General features: G+C 40.8%; 1 protein-coding gene and 1 long non-coding RNA gene across 6 annotated transcripts in view; one reads left to right on the top strand and one right to left on the bottom strand.

Annotated features, from left to right (window-relative positions):
- Positions 1-11197, top strand: part of ETAA1 (ETAA1 activator of ATR kinase) — a 55065-nt gene extending 43868 nt beyond the window's left edge. For 4 of the 5 annotated variants that reach the window (XR_012651639.1, XR_012651638.1, XR_012651630.1 and 1 more), the window contains 2 exons: positions 849-5898; positions 10423-11197. The gene's annotated coding sequence lies outside the window, so the exon portion shown is untranslated. The remainder of the gene's footprint in view (positions 1-848; positions 5899-10422) is intronic. The other variant, XR_012651632.1, reaches the window with a different exon arrangement.
- LOC142034393 (uncharacterized) overlaps positions 1-15870 on the bottom strand; it is a 471960-nt gene that overhangs the window by 268841 nt on the left and 187249 nt on the right. The window lies entirely within an intron of this gene.

The following is a 15870-nucleotide window of genomic DNA, read 5'->3' as shown; positions in this document are numbered from 1 at the left end:
TGCCTCTGACTGGGCATCCAAGATTGAATGTCCCAGCTAATATGTACTGTTTGGGGTGACTTCCCCAGTTTTCCACCCCAGCTTCGCTCATTAGCATTGCTTTCTCTAGAATGAAGAGCATTTCTCAGTCCGAAGATGGCCAAGGCGAAAATTAGAGCCACACAAATACCATTGCAAAAAACTGACCGTGTTGGTCCAATGTCCCTCAGCAGCTGCTAATCTATCCTTACCCAAAGAAACTTCCACTTTTTAAAAATAAAGCTACCTTTGTACCAGGGAATGCTTTAGATGTCTAAATATAACACATTGCAAGTCTGGGTGGAGTCACATGAAAAGATAGGGCCATGCCTAATGCTATAAGAAGAAACTAGAAACTGGCTCAGAAAAAAAAAAATAATATTACAACTCTGGCAAGAAAAGACAGAACAGCCTGAGGCTTTAACATGGCCCTGACTTGTATTAAATCTATAAATTGATATTGTATACATACAGAATACATGTATAGAAATTCTTGCTGCTACTTTCCCAGTTCTGTAATTCAGTGTTGTATTTTGGGGACAATCCTGAGCTGCCGACATTTGGAGATCCCTAGAACTGAGCGATGCCAGGCCACCAACAGAGAAGAGATACAGAGCCGATTTGTGTGCCTGTGGCAGTGGTCAACTGTCCAGACATCCTGCAGCCAGCCAGTGCAGCAGCTGTGTGGGCTGCCAGATACCTGAAAAGCCCAGGCATATAGACAAAAGGGACAATGAGATGACAGATAACTTGGAAAAGATATGCTTTATCACTAAAAATTACAGAATCTGCAGGTATGAGATAATAATCCTTGAGTTCCTTGCTTGCAGGGGCAACAGATCTATGGAGGTAAAGTCCACATGGTTTCAAAAAGACTATCTGAGGGAAAGCTGGAAAAGTATCTCAAGCTCTTATAGTATTCCCACGGACCTGGAAATTCTGATCCCAATGACATTAGCAGGTAAGGGACCTATCAGATACAGCAGCCATCACTGGGCAGTCCCCTAAACGAATATCCAATTCAGTGGCAGCTCTGAAAGACGAGATGGTAATTAGAGCTTGAAAACTGAACATAGAACGATGTTCTTCGAAAATATCAGTGTACCTGCCTTCTCACTCACTTGCATTACTTACTATTATTTACACTGGTAGCTTAATTCCTTGAGCTCTTAGAGAGACTGGTTGTCTGCTGAAATTTAATGGCATTCAAGAGGCAACTAAGATCTCAGAAAAGAGAACTGCATTCTGCAGGAAGGTTTCACCACCTGCTTTTGAAGTCCATGGTAATATTCCTATTATATGAAGTCTATGATTTTATTCTCCATATCAATGAGTAAAAATGTTCCTCTAAATCCTGACCTTTTTAATTGCTGAAGGCTGTAACACATGCAACATGCCATGGTTGAGTCCTGCATTTATAGTGAGTGTCTACACCCTTGGGCATTCAGAGGGATTTCTTCTTCAGATATAAATATATATATACACAGACACAGGCATTACACACACACACACACATATGTAGTTATAAATACATTTAGGCATAGGACTGTATTTATGATATAAAATGATTGCTTCCCTTATAATACCCAGCTCATGAATAATTTGGGAAGACTGAGGTATTTTCTCCTGCATTACAAGACTTAATTGTTTGGCTTCCTCATTTATCTTTGGCTCTGATTTGTAATTTATGCCTTCGCACAGCTTTCAGATATCTAACATTTCTTTTGTCCCTTGCCCATAACATTTAATTTCTCTCCCACTGATTATTTATCTCTGTAATTTAAAGCTATATTATTTAATGCTACAAGCTATAAAGTGTTTGGGGATGCCATTTGTATGAAAGATGCTGCACAAAATAGAACTGTATTGTCCTATGAGTCCAAGTTCTTCATATGTACAGTACATACCATTTCCACAATCATAGCACAACCATCTGTTCCGTATCAATATATTGTTTATTTTTTTCAGGATATCAAACTGTACATGCTTTGAAATATATAGAAACAGAAGTACTTTTTTTCTGCTGAAATGTTTGATCTTTAGTGTCTTAAATTAAAAGGAAGCAGAAAAAGCTTTTGCTCAAGTAGCAACAGTGACCTCTAGTGTGTTTTTAAAATTTCTTCCATTGAATTTACACCCATTGTTCCTTTAACCTTTAGGGCATTATTTAAGAACAATTTTCCGGATAGTATTTGGACTAATTTTCTTATTGACTCTAGTCTATACCAGAACGTGATTCTTGGGCGATCTGCTTTTATCCTCATAATCTATGGTAAAGTAAGTGTGTCTTCATTAATGACTGTAATTATCATATATAAAGTTGTCATTTAAATGAGCAATCATCTCTCTCACACACACATACTCACACACATAAATTGAGCTTTATTTGTAGCTGGAATTGAAATTTGGCTAAATATCCTACTTAGCTTCAAGCAGTAAACATCAGGAGCACAGATTGCGTTGGTTGACAGAGTTTGTCAGCCAAGACCACAGTTGGTTCCCCGCCCCCCCCATTTCTTTTTTTTTAACCATACTAGTCTATACCACGCACAGATTGTCTTTCAAATGAGGAATGTTGCAAGAACACTCCATAGTGCATACAACTGTTAAACTGGCACTGCTGTCGCTAAGCTTATGTCAGCACTTCCAATCTAAGCTGCTATTTTCAGGAGTTTAAAATTCAGTTACATGAGCCGTTATGTACTGGCACTTTATGCACGTGGCCCTTCAGGGGAGAAGGTTATTCTGAACTGGAGAAGCATGTGTTGGCATTATGGGTGGATTTTTGTGCATGCATGTGTGCATGTGGGTGTCTGGGCGTTAGCATGTTTTGGAGGTACATTGCAAATTTTCAGGTCTGACCACTGAGTCGCATTAAAATTTTAGAAAGGCAAATAAAAGATCTACTTATGACAGCTACTTTCCCCTCCTTCTACAGATGTTAAAGCCAGCCTTTCCTTTTCATAAAATGTTTCTGTAAGCTCTTTTGATTTTTAAAAAGAAAAGTGAATTGTTGATGAAGCTGGTTAAGTAAGGTAGTCATTAGATGAAACTCGTTGCAGGTTAAAGAGAAAAGAACTGGGGACACATTTTAAAAGCAAAGCATCTGCAGACTGCGTGTGTACTAGTGAATAAAACCACAGACACAAAGAGTAGCTGAGTCCACTTAGGTACTAACAGAAACCTATGTTCTGCACCCTAAATTATGTTTGTCACATGGGCACCAATATTTTAAAGCATGACCCTGATTTTATTCATCCTTTCATGTTCTCATGGAACCACCTTCCCCGTAATGCTTCGTCTGAGCCCCAGTTTAGTCAGCATTCATGCTTAATCTTACGCAAGTGATCTCAGTGCAACTACTTACATGCCTAATGGAGGATGCATCCTCAACTACCTTGCTGTGGTTCCTATTTTACATCACCAGTGAAAGACCATCTCCCATTTCTTTGTTTCAGAGGCAGGGATCCTTGTGATCTATCAAATCACTAAGATGTATTTTTTAAGAAGAGAAGATGACAAACCGGGACTCTATCTTTCAGTCATGGTGCTGAACTTTCAATTTTCCTTCCTACAAATGTGTGAATTAGGGACAGTGATGGGCTTAATTTGATTCCTCTGGCTTTTCTCAAGTAGTGACAGCACCCCAATGCCATTTTTTATTTTAATTTAAGGGCGTCTGAAGCTATTCAAGGCAAGGGAGGAAAAGCTTTGTTCATACATTTAGATGAATAAATGAGTTTAAGAAATTCAGGAAAAGGATGCAGAGGGATTATAATGTGTAGATTTTCAATGTGCTGATTGCACTGCTGTGGAGAGGAAAGTCAGGTTTCTGCTTGGCTAATGGAAAGGAAAAAGAGCAATAAGGAAAAAAATGAAGTTGCAGAGGTCTTAGGTCTCATGAAGGGCTTGGACCTACATTCCTTGCACACCTTGACTCCCACTGACAAAAATCAGGGCTTGATATTGAAAAATGAAAATCAGGGATTACAGCAGCACAGAGCAGATGATAAGAGTGGTACTGTACCTGCAGCCTCACAGCAGGGTAAGAGCAAAATGTTACCCTGCTACCAGGTGCTGGCAGGCAAACACCTGAAATAGACAAACCATTTTCTGACCTCTGGGAAATACAAATAGGACATCACAGCTCTAGCGTATTTGGAGAAAGGGGGGCATTTTGTGCCTTGCCAACCTCAGATTGGTCCAAGGAAAGAGATGGGAAGAAGGCAGACAAAGCTAAGAACACGAGCTTTTCCCACAATTTGGGGTGAAACCGGCATCTCCAGGAGCCCTGCCCACAGACTTATCCTCACATTGGGTCTTGTTCAATGCATATTCCCCAAACCTGGCATCATTACTGCTCCTGCCCCCTGTTCATTTCCTGAGAACTCACTTTGCTGAACTGGGCCTCAACAGAGAACATCCTGCTCTCAGGCTGGTCCTTCCTCTCCAGCTAAACAAAATCCCCTATCAGGCTGAACAACATTGTCTGACAAAAGCTGGTTTCTCCTAATAGCAAAGCACAGCTCCTAGACTTTTCAGAGCTTTTCTTCTTTTCCCCTTATCCAGTCTGTAAACAGCATAAATTAGTAATCCAAAAGATACAGCCCTCTGAATCTTTTATGATGGTGTGAGCCAGAGAGAAATTTGCAGACCAAAGGATCTAATACACACATATTTGTAAAGGTCTTCTTTGTTTAAGGAGAAGAGTGAAAAGGCTGGAGGCTTGTCCCTCCCCTCACCTGCTCTTTGTGAGTTAATTACAATCTGAATGAGCCGCCTGTCTCAGGTCTTTCTTCAGGGCACTTTCTTGCACAATACCACAGATCTACACCAATTATCTCCGAAATCCCTTTTATTACTTGGTTTTAAAATACCCACTTGTAAAAAAGTTTTGCCGCAGCCCCAAATAACTTGAAATGCTGCTGGAGCTCACATTGAGCGCATGATTCTTGATTCCTCTTTATTTTTGCTCATGTCAGCATATATACATGCATGTGTACATGCATGTGTACATACCGTGTACATTTATGGGGTACGTATATTGGATATATTTGTATTTTGGAGTAGGCAGAGCTATACAAGGCCTCTTGCAGCAACAGAGTGGAGGAAGCCCACGCTGCGCATTAATAACCACGTTTCTGGCCTTTATTCCCCCAGTATAAGAAGTTTGGAGCAACCTCTGAGACTTTGGTGAGAGCAAATGCCCTCTGCAGACATATGCCAAATCCTGAAATATGACCTCCTGTTTTGTCCTCTGTGCAGAGAGCAACCTCCCTCTCAGAGCAGAGACCTATGGGTTTCAGCTGGCCTGAATCAAGCTCATAGTAGTTTCAGGCCGTTTCCAGCAAAGGGCCTCTCTGCTTCAGCCTGAGGTCCCTCGGCCTAGTCGCTGCCTCTGGCATGCCTCAGTAATAGAAACCCAGGGAAAAAATGGGGCCAGGGAAGCACGATCCTTTCCTGGTTACAGTGTCCTGCTTCCTAAAAGCAATGGCTCCAGGATTCCCTGACCTGGAGGTTCCATCTACTTCATTAATAACCACCAATGGACCTCTTCTAATAAAGTTGCCTAATCCCATTATTTTATTTATTTTTAATCAATTCATTCTTCGTGTCTCCTCAGCATCACATAATTTCATTATGTGCTGTGTGAAAAAGCACTTCCTTTTGGTCTTGTTTTTTTAAACTCCCTGCTTTGACCATTTCTGGGTGCCTTCTCGGTCTTGTATTTGTTTCTTTCTAGGCTGAATGTGCCACGGGGCTCTATGGGGTCAGCAAAAGCCCACAAGCAGCAATCAGAAAGGAGAAACCTCAGGTCTTCCCCAACACAGACTACAGAAGGTGTTGGTGTGAGAGAGATGTTCTAACCACTAAGCACAGGTACTGCAATCCCTGTCAGCTTCCACAATTACAACAGCACCCTGACTTGTAAAAACTTCCATCATATCCCTGTGCTCAAGACCCTCGCAGCAGATAAAGAGGGCAATGGTGCTGACCTACCAGAGCCCCAGTTACACAAACCACAAGTTTTGTGGAAGGGGGGGTGGAGGGGTGGGGGGAATGAATCAGAGAAGTAAAATCAAAATAACCTAATTTGCACAGATGTTTGAGCCCGGGTTCACAAAGAGTTGAAGAGGTGCTTCCCTAGCTTTGAAGAAATGGAAGCTACCCTTCCTGGGGTCAGGTCCACAAGCACAAACACTAGCTTTATGTCAAAATACTGGCAAATGGGGATGTGCATTACTGGTTTGGGGTTAAGTAACAGTGCTCATGACAGTGCTGAACAAAGCCATTCTCTCAGATATACACGTGCAGAGAAGAGAAGCATCCTCCCTGCTAAGAACATGTATGTCAGCTGCAGAGGGAGTGATGCTTTTCCCAAGAATCTCTAAGAGAAGGTCTGGCAATGATGGCATCTGACCTGGGAGAGCTTCCCCCATCAGTCTTCTTACACTTTTTAAAGGTGGGATGAAGTTTACATCCTTTAGTTTGTCTTTTAAAAAGGACCTAGTGATATTTTTTTTTAAATCGGATTCTTTCTCCAAGAAGGAGGAACGAGTTAGGGATGGGGTGGTGGAGGTTCAGTATTTCAATTGAAAGGGAATAATGGCAGAACTGGAAGTCTTCCTGATTATAAACTAAACACTGATGTATTGAAAACTGTGTTATTTTTCCTTGGGTTCCCCCCCCAATAGATCATTTGCTCCCATCCATCTGATTGCATTGCTTTGCTCAAGTTAAGTATGATTTTTCAGAAAACCAGACTTCAGTCACTTTCCAAGTAACAAGAAATTGTACTGGCTGCAAAGGTATCAATATTTCATCAGGTCTTTGTTCAGCACTGGTTTTAGCTTTTCTTAATGGTACACTTTACCAGGCAGCTTTTTCATACATCATTAAACAGCAGCTATAGCACTTGTGCCCTGTTTCTGATTTACCGTAGATAGTAATGTTTAAGATCACATTAAACACCACACATGCTCTCAGCTATTTGAGCAACATCAGAGTAATGAACAGTCAATAGTCTTACTAAATTAGTACCCTTTGGAGCTCTTGTTACTGAATCAAATAAGTTTCCTTGGTCCTCTGGTGAAGGCAATTCTAATGTGAAATAATGAATTTAGTGTCTAATCAAAACTTAGGGGTTCCTTTTCCCTTCTGACTTTGAAGAATAAATTATATAAATTATGTACAATAGATCTAATACTTCCAGCACCCAAGTCCTGCAAGACACTGATGAATAATTGCCATGAGTGATTGGGACACCAAGGTCCAGCTGTACGCTAATAAAATCTGTGAGGGAGATGAAGGTAGAAGAACTGTTCTGGGGTTACAGACATTCAAACAAGAAAATAGGGTCTGTGTTCAGTTTCCAGGTCTGTCAGAGGCTCCAGACAAAACACCACGTAACCTATTTGTACCTCTGCCTCCTCTCTGCAATGTGAGAATATCACCGCTTCCCAATGCTAACTTGCTTTTTATGGTATCTGTGTAGTAACACAGGAAAAGTTTTTTAGAGTAAGGGCCCAGCACCACTAAATCCCCATCACCTATGTCTAAAAATTTGCTGTGATTAACTGCAAGAGTTCTCTTAACTAGAAAGAAATATGAGGCAGGAGTCAAGATAAAATACAACTAATCAGTAAATAACTTGCAGACTCCGGCCAAGATTTTCTAAACACAGGGGCCTGGCACTCACCTCCTTGAATCTAAACATAGAGCACATTTTCACAGTTGCTGGTCCACCAGCAGATTCCAATTTACCGGTAGCTAAGTATGTACATAGATGCCCAACTTCACATTCCTTTTTTATTTTTTAAGTCATAATCCCTGTATAGACGTGAAGAGCTAAACATTTGCACTGATCTCCACAGAAACAATACAGTGCTCTGAAAGAACAAACCATACTATATAATCTAGGAAGCAGATGCTTTAGGAAATCTGTGCCATTGGCCTATGGGACAATAACAGAGGTAATAGAATTTATGCTGAATTTAGAGGAAATTATGTTTTCTCTTCCTTGTCTTCCTTTTGCAAAATGTATCACCTACCAATAATGTCATTAGCCTTCTAAAGTGCTCTACAATCCCTTGCAAAGAAAGCACTGTATTTTTTTAATGAAAATTTATGTTCCAGGAGAACAGCTCCATGATGCTGCCTCAATATTCTTTACAAGTCACTGTTCTTATGCTTCATACTATCACTCTCTTAATCAGGATGGCCCAGTCTTACATAAATAACAACATGGCATGAGGGTTGTATTTAAAGGCTAACCATGCCTGAGAGGCATTTGAATTTATCACAAAATATTTTTAAAAGTTTTGTAGGAAGTGCTTTCAGTTCTAGAGAAAGAATTAAAAATCTCTGAGTTAGGTCCTCTACCTCTTTTGAAAATCCCCTTATTTGCTTTCTACCTGGCCCCAGCAGATGACAAGCAGAACGGGACTACAACTGGGGCCTCTGTGCTTAAAGCCAATCTCTCAAATGTTGGACCCCAAAATAGCACGAAGCATGAAACACCTTGTTCATGCTTTGGGGGTTCCCTACAAAGCTTTAGGGCAAAGCTCATAATGTATCCTTCCATCAAAGGCACTGGCTGCTGAAGTTTTCCTTTTGTGTAATACTGCAATGTATCACAGCTACCTTTCATTGTGCAGTGTCAGTAGGGCCACAGATACAGCCCTGCTTTGACCCTCATTATCACCCACCTCCCCCATAGTTTTCAAAGGGAATTTTCATTGAGGCTGGGCACCTAGCAAACCTGGACTTCACTGGAAATCCCAGCCCAGTTATTTGTTATTAAAGACACAAGTTGACTATCTACAGTGTAAGAGCTTAAACATCCCAGTTTTGTATTTCACCTAAATGTTTAGGAGCAAGTCTAAAATTTTGATTGTTAGAAGCCTTGACAAATGCTTTATTCTCTGCATAGGTATAATGTTTGTCCCACCAGTTTTTGCTCCCTAAAAGTCATGTGTTTTCTCCAAGCCTATCCAGTGACTTAAAAGAGATTTGTTGCACATGTACATATGTAAAATCAGTTGGATGAACCACTGTGTAGAGTTGCCTGCCTCCCCTTCCAATAGTTAGAGATACAGCAAAATACAGCAAGGAAATGCAGTTGAAATTTTTTCCCAAAAAGGTTTACATTTCCTTTTGCAAAATACTTCTATTTTTAATCACATTTTAACCTTTCTGTCCCTTTTTAAAAGTCTTTTTTCTGCAGTAATTTAAAACTCCAGCATTTCCGTATGAAACTGAAAAATAAGTATCTACCAAAACCAAACACGTTTTTCCTTGCCTTTTCCACAGTAGGGTCAAAACGTTGTCATGACCAAATTGAGTGTGTTTGTGCATGGTGGAGTGGTGATGGGGAGCTTTTTAAAAGAAAAGAGAGAAAACAAATAATTTCCCAAACAGCTTGGCTAGGCTGTTTAGCCAAAACCACACCGCAATGCAGATGAGCTCATGTCTTTACAGTAACTCCCCCTTAAGTTGTAGCTTATTAAGAGGCTGGTGGTATTGATGCTTCCCAAGATGCCCTTCACTTTACGTTTTCCCTTTGAATCTGAAGCAGCGCAGAGGGGAATGGCATGAGAAGGTGTTTCTGCAGAATGGCGCAGCTTTGGCAGCACACCGTGACCATGTGGTTATGCCGGTTGCAGACCTGGGCTAGGATTATTGCAGGACACTGTGCACAGCATGAGATCCAGGACTGCTGTACCACAGCCCAGTGTACAGTACAGCTGTGCTCAGAGACTCACCGTTGAAAACAACCATGTGCAGCAACAGGCTTTCACCCAAAGTGCTTTGAAGTCAAGGGAAAAATATTATTCATTACAGTGGGCTTTGGATGAAGCCAATGCAAAGGAAACAGAACTGATACTTACCATAAACAAGGAGGTTGTTTTTCTTTCCTGCCTTTGATTGATTTTGTCATTCACTTGTGATTCCTTACTACTTTCTCCTGTACGAGGCTTAGCTAGAGAGCCTCAAAGATACCAATTGATCAGGAATCGCATTTGAATGAAGAGAATCACTTTTATGTTTTCCACCAGCCCTTGTTTTGTTTGGGCTCTTAAAACAACCATGATTCCAAACCCCTTCTCATGCCCAAATCCTGCAAAGACATGTACCATTAACTTTGCAGGCAGTTGTTTGTCAGTTCTGGATTCAATAGGCACACAGAATAGCTGTACAAGTCTTTGCATGTTTGGGACCTTGAGTGCTCACAGTTCTATTAACAGCAATAATTAGCACAGACTAATCCACAAGGAGAAATCAAGCTAGGGCTTTGGTTTAATTTCCTTTAACTGTAAAAACAAACACACACACACACACACACACCCAAAATAAAATCCCTAAAAATACTCTTCATTACCTAAAGGTCTCGTTCTTTTTCAGGGATCTCCCAGAACCACATTTGTTCTCTGAAGGCTATGGCTCCTGGCATGCAGAACATCGATTTTTAATCCTCTTGGCTTATGCGGGCATGCAATTCACTGGAGAAAACGTAAAAGTTTCCTAACCTTCATTGGTAGGAAGGTTCCCATTTCCTTCATCCTAGCACATAAATCCATATTTGCTCTTCATCTGACAAGCCTGTGAAGGGCTTATATATCCTTACAGGACTATCCAAGGTTCTACATATCTCTCATCCTGCTTAGCAATCTCAACTGTACACAATGCTTAAAGTTTCAGATCTATCAAGCTGTCATTCCTGCTATCTGCATGTAGCAAGGTTTTGGCTCAAGTTTGAAGTTTATGAGCAAGATTAAATCAGTGCTAACATTGGGTTCACATTTAATCCTTTAGAATAGCCATGTTCTTACAAGATTTTGACCTCAGCAAGACAAGAACTCTGGGAGATGAGCTTCTCTCATGAGGTTTCTGAGGTCTGTAATGGTGGAAATCTCCTAAGACACATCCTGATGATTTATCCCATTTAAATACATGACAGAGCACAGAGGATTCTGTTTGTCTCACTTAAAGCTGTAGGAATACACACCTACAAACCTAAAACTCCTACTCTATAGAATGGAGGGAAGTACTGGATTTGGGGGGGGTCAGGTCCATTGCCAGTTCTAAGGTACCAACGCTTTCCTGGAGAGCATGATATATTAGTAGGATACAGCACACTTTTTTCTTTATTAGCTATGAAACATTGTATGAGATTTAATATTCCTTTTTATTATTGGTTGTAAAATGTTTTTAAAAAACTTAATAAAAAGCAAAATCTAAATAAAAGAAAAGGTACTTCTGAGCCAAGTTCATCCAAAGTCTAAGAGACACATCTGGGAGGTTACTGCAAATACCTTACAGCAATATTCATTCATTCATTCATTCCAGTTTTAAAGGAATTGGATTCAATTATGTTTTCACCTTTTCGGTGTTTTCTTCCTGTCAGTGTTATAGTGAACAAGTTTGCTGGCAACAGTGTTTTCAGAGGGAGTGAGCCCTAATGAAGTACTGAAGAACTGCCTTAGAAATGTTTAAAGTACATTTGCTATGAATATTAAAACTAGACGCCTGCTCCTAAATGCTACATTTATCCAGTCAAAGAGAAGTGACACTTCATAGCCTGTTTGGCCAATCGAAACTAAACAACAGACCTTGAGCACATGCCGCACCCAGGGAACAAGGAACAGATCACTCATTACTCAGGGAGCGGGTACTCTCAGAAGAGCCACAGGGGCAACTTTTGCCTGCTCCTGCCATGCCACGCTGACGCAAATGGGAATATCATTGCTGACCTCTGTGGAAATGGACCATACATTCAGGAGCAAGAAACAAAGAGGCAGAATAAATAAATGGTTTAAGCCTAATATTTAGCAAAAGCCAAGCTGAGGCATGTGTGGCAAAATCTATGGGAAGCTGAGCCTCCTTGCAGACTTGCGGTGAACACTGATGCCACTGAAAATCAAGAGCCTGCTCATTCAGGCTGAGCAGCCAAAGGCAGCTGGATATGCAAGCAGGAAACACTCCCATATGCATCTTTGCCTACAGAATATGGCCCACTAGCCCAGATTATAGCTAGCCTGGGGATTCCTACTCTGCGGTGGGTGTTTATGTTCTTATTTTAAAGGTGCATTCACTGACAGAAAGCCCTGCCCCTTCTTTACTTGACTCCAAGGAGGAGTCAGGCTCACGTAGCTGTGACACACACAGCTGAGTGAGTATCCATGCAAACTTTATAGCCACATCTGTAACCTTTCAGGGCACTACAGTTTCTTGCCAGATTGCAAAGACAGAGGAAATAATGTACTGCACATGCTCAAGTCACAAGAGTTGAATGTACACACACAGGGGATGTCGGTACTAAGGGCCAGATTCTCCAGCTGTTGTGTATCAGCCCAACTCTGTAAGGGGGTTCCCTAATTTTCAATTTGGCCCATGAGTGCTTACAAACAAGGTTCAGAATCATTTCCTCAGCTCAGACTATTTATCCTCCTAATGCGAACAGGAGGTGTGTTGAATTACTCAAAGGAAAAGAAGATTTAAATGTTGTTCAGTTAATGATATAAACCTCTATCTTGCAGGTTCATGTACCTCAAAAGGCATTTTTGGATACTGCTGTCCAAACCAGTATTTTCACTTTGTATGGTCTGGGCTAGAATATCTGCTTTGAAGAAGCTATCATAAATGCCAAAGAAAATGTCTAGGAAAAAGTTGTTCTGGTGGGATCCAGCCACTTCCTAGCCAGATTAGATCAACCTGAGAAGTCAGCTAGACTATGCTGGCTACAAGGAGGCTCCCTGGAAATCCTCTCATAAATGAAGACAGAAACCTCTCCATTCCCTAAATACTCCTGCATGAGGACTATTTAGGGATGAATGATTTTAGAGAGGGATGGGTAAGAAGGAAAGACACAGGTATTATGACAGCTGTGTGCTACTTTAAGAATCTTTTAAATGGAGAGAGTATCCACTGCTACCACATCCATCACATCTATGCTTCCAAAGCACCTACACTAGCCTGCCACTCTGATTAGCCCTTTGGGCAAGCCTTCCTCTTTCTGCCCTTTGACTGTACAGACCCTCTTTTGCACCAAAAGATGGATAAAAGCTGGCTAACAGTCTGGAAAATACAGTGTCGGCTTAGTTAGTGCTGTATCTCTTCCATGAGCTGGACAGATCAAACAGATATTGCTGGACAACTGATTCCTGTTAGCAAGGATAGTTTTATGCAGGTTTGCATCCTTCCTCCTTTATCCTTAGATAAATAGCATGATAGAAGGCAAAATTGCTTCCTGTCCTCCAAGAAAACCTAATGGGAGGAAAAAAAATTGAATATGTTCATAACATTGCCAATAGCTGTATTAACTTCAGTTGCAGCAATATGTTCTGGATGAAAGGGACAAGAGATAAAAGCAAGCGGAGATATTACCCCTCCATCTCATGCCAGATGGGCAGATTCTTTTCTCAACATGTTCTGCTGAAAGTAGTGGGCACATCTGTGGTCCAGTAGCACAACCTCAGCAAAGAGTGGGCATTTGATTCACCTTGCCAAGTCTGGGTGCCTACAGCATAGATATTAACCTCTGAGCTAGCTGAAAAGACTTGCTGTATATTGACAGGACACCTCATCCTAAAGTAGACATCTCTATCAGGTCGGATCAACCCCAGAAGTTCCTGTATTGCTTCCTTGGCTATGCAAGAAGTCTAGACACGACATCCTAGATAGACTTCTACAACAAATGTGCCCAAGCTATTACAGGTATTATTTAGGTATGGAGTTAATGCTCAAAGATTAACCTGTGCATTTTGAGTACTGTCATTTGTCACAATTATATTGAAAGATCTAACACCTAAAAAGTATCCCACATTTTTTATTCCTAAAATAGAAATAAAAAAGAAAGTCTTCACAGACTTTGCTTTACTAGTTTTGCTTCTGTTCCCTCTTACTTCTGGCTAGGCCAGAAATAACCTCTTTTTTCTCGTGATGCCTAATTAACCTTTCTTATGATATCACTGCTTTTGATTATGTCAACCAGCGAATGAATATGGCTCCTAATATTATGACATTCCATGTTAGACCCAGAGGTAGCCAAGAAACACAAACAGATACAAGAAGAGTTTAAAAACATAATTGTGACTATATTCTCAGAGAGCAGTTTTCTAGCTCATGGCTGAAATGGGCTGATATGATACAGCACTATTTTCCAGCATGGAAAACCAGGGGAAAATAGTAGCAACATGAGCTGCTAGATTCCCCGCCCCCCCTTTAAATTTTAAATATTCCTATCTTGCATTTCTCAAGTCCATCTTCACCACATCAGCCACCCCCCTTGCAGACAGCTGATTTCACTTTTTTGTTCTTAGAAGAAAAACAACTGCCAATTCCACCCCAATTTCGTTTCCTCCGAAACTGGAGAATTAATCCCAGGGGTGATTTGTGTCCGGTGACTTCCTGCTAAAAATGCAAAGTGTTTTGCAAGCTTGGACAACAACTGCTAAAAGCAACGGGCCAGATTCACCTTGGCATTGCTCTATTTCTACGCTGCCATAATAGCACTTTAATCAACAAGCAGAACTGGCATAAAGCACTGATGCATCAGGCCCATCATATAGAGTACACCCACTTAATCAGGTAATCAACTTAATCAGGACACTTCCCAAGGAACCAAATTAAGCCTAATGACACCAAGTGGCAAGGACTGCTGCTTAATTGGGATAGTAATTCTGCTTATGGTAATTGGGATGCCTGCAGGTGATTAAATGGTACTGAGCTAAGAAGAGACAGTCTCTGTGATGCTCAGAGACTGTCAGTGATTTATCTCTCCTCAAAAGCCTCTGTCAACAGTGGATCAGCAAAACAAAACTTTTATAACCCTCTCATTTAGGCACTGTTTGAATAGAGCATTTCAAGATGGAAACAGGAATATAGAAGCAAAAGGGAAAAAAACCTATAGATTCCTTAGATTAGTCTGAATCTGATACTAGGGCTAGTACCAAAAAACCCACCAAACAACAAAAAAAGAATCAAAACAAAATCAATAAATACTGAGAGATCTTTGTTGGGGGGAGACGTAACTTTCAGTCATTAAAAGCTACTTTCTGTCTGCCTTTTCAAAGATGCCTGTAGCTGATGTTTCACAGCACAGCAAGAGTTCAGTGAAATGGAAGCGCTCAGACTCAAGAGAAGTGAGGACTTCTTACAGATAAGATGACACATGTGAGGAGCAAAAGAGGGGTCACAGAACTGCTTCCCATGATTTCCCATCCTATTTTAGAGCACAGAAACAAACGATTTGCAAAGTACAAAGAAAGAGATGGCTGAAACCCACAATTTAAAAACATTTCTTGTAAAAATGACTTTTTTTAACATCTCTAATTGCTATCCAGAGTAGGCATGAGATGTTCTAAAGTTAAGACCTGTCCTTCCTTTGAAATAGCTGTCAGAAATTGTAAAGTTCTTCTGGAATGAGGTTGCTGATAAAACAGCAGCCTCCAAAATCATCACACAAGGCTGGAGGAGCAGTGTTTTCAGAGTCCAGACTTAAATGACTGTTTTAAAGTGCTTTTTACTTTCCAGTGACCACTTTGGATCATGCCGTTAGTCAAAAAGCAGGGTCTTGCAGAGCACTCACTTTAAGAAAACATGGGGATGAAGTGCAGTTTCTTTTATGCAGCTTGTTTGTTTGCAAAAATGGAGAATATCTTGGTTTGTTTCACTTTTCCTCATTCTCTCTTGTAATGTTTGCCTAGCCACCAAAACCTGCACAGATTTACAGCATGTCTATGACTCCTTTCTTCACAGTTTTACATTGAGATACACCCCTGCTATATCTCCTGCTCACCCAACCAAAGCAGTAGACATTATTGCTCCTCGGCACCACATGCTTGGAGAGCA

This window comes from Buteo buteo, chromosome 9 (assembly GCF_964188355.1).
Source record: "Buteo buteo chromosome 9, bButBut1.hap1.1, whole genome shotgun sequence".
NCBI classification, from domain to species: Eukaryota; Metazoa; Chordata; class Aves; order Accipitriformes; family Accipitridae; genus Buteo; species Buteo buteo.
This window is presented reverse-complemented; position numbering and strand designations above follow the sequence as displayed.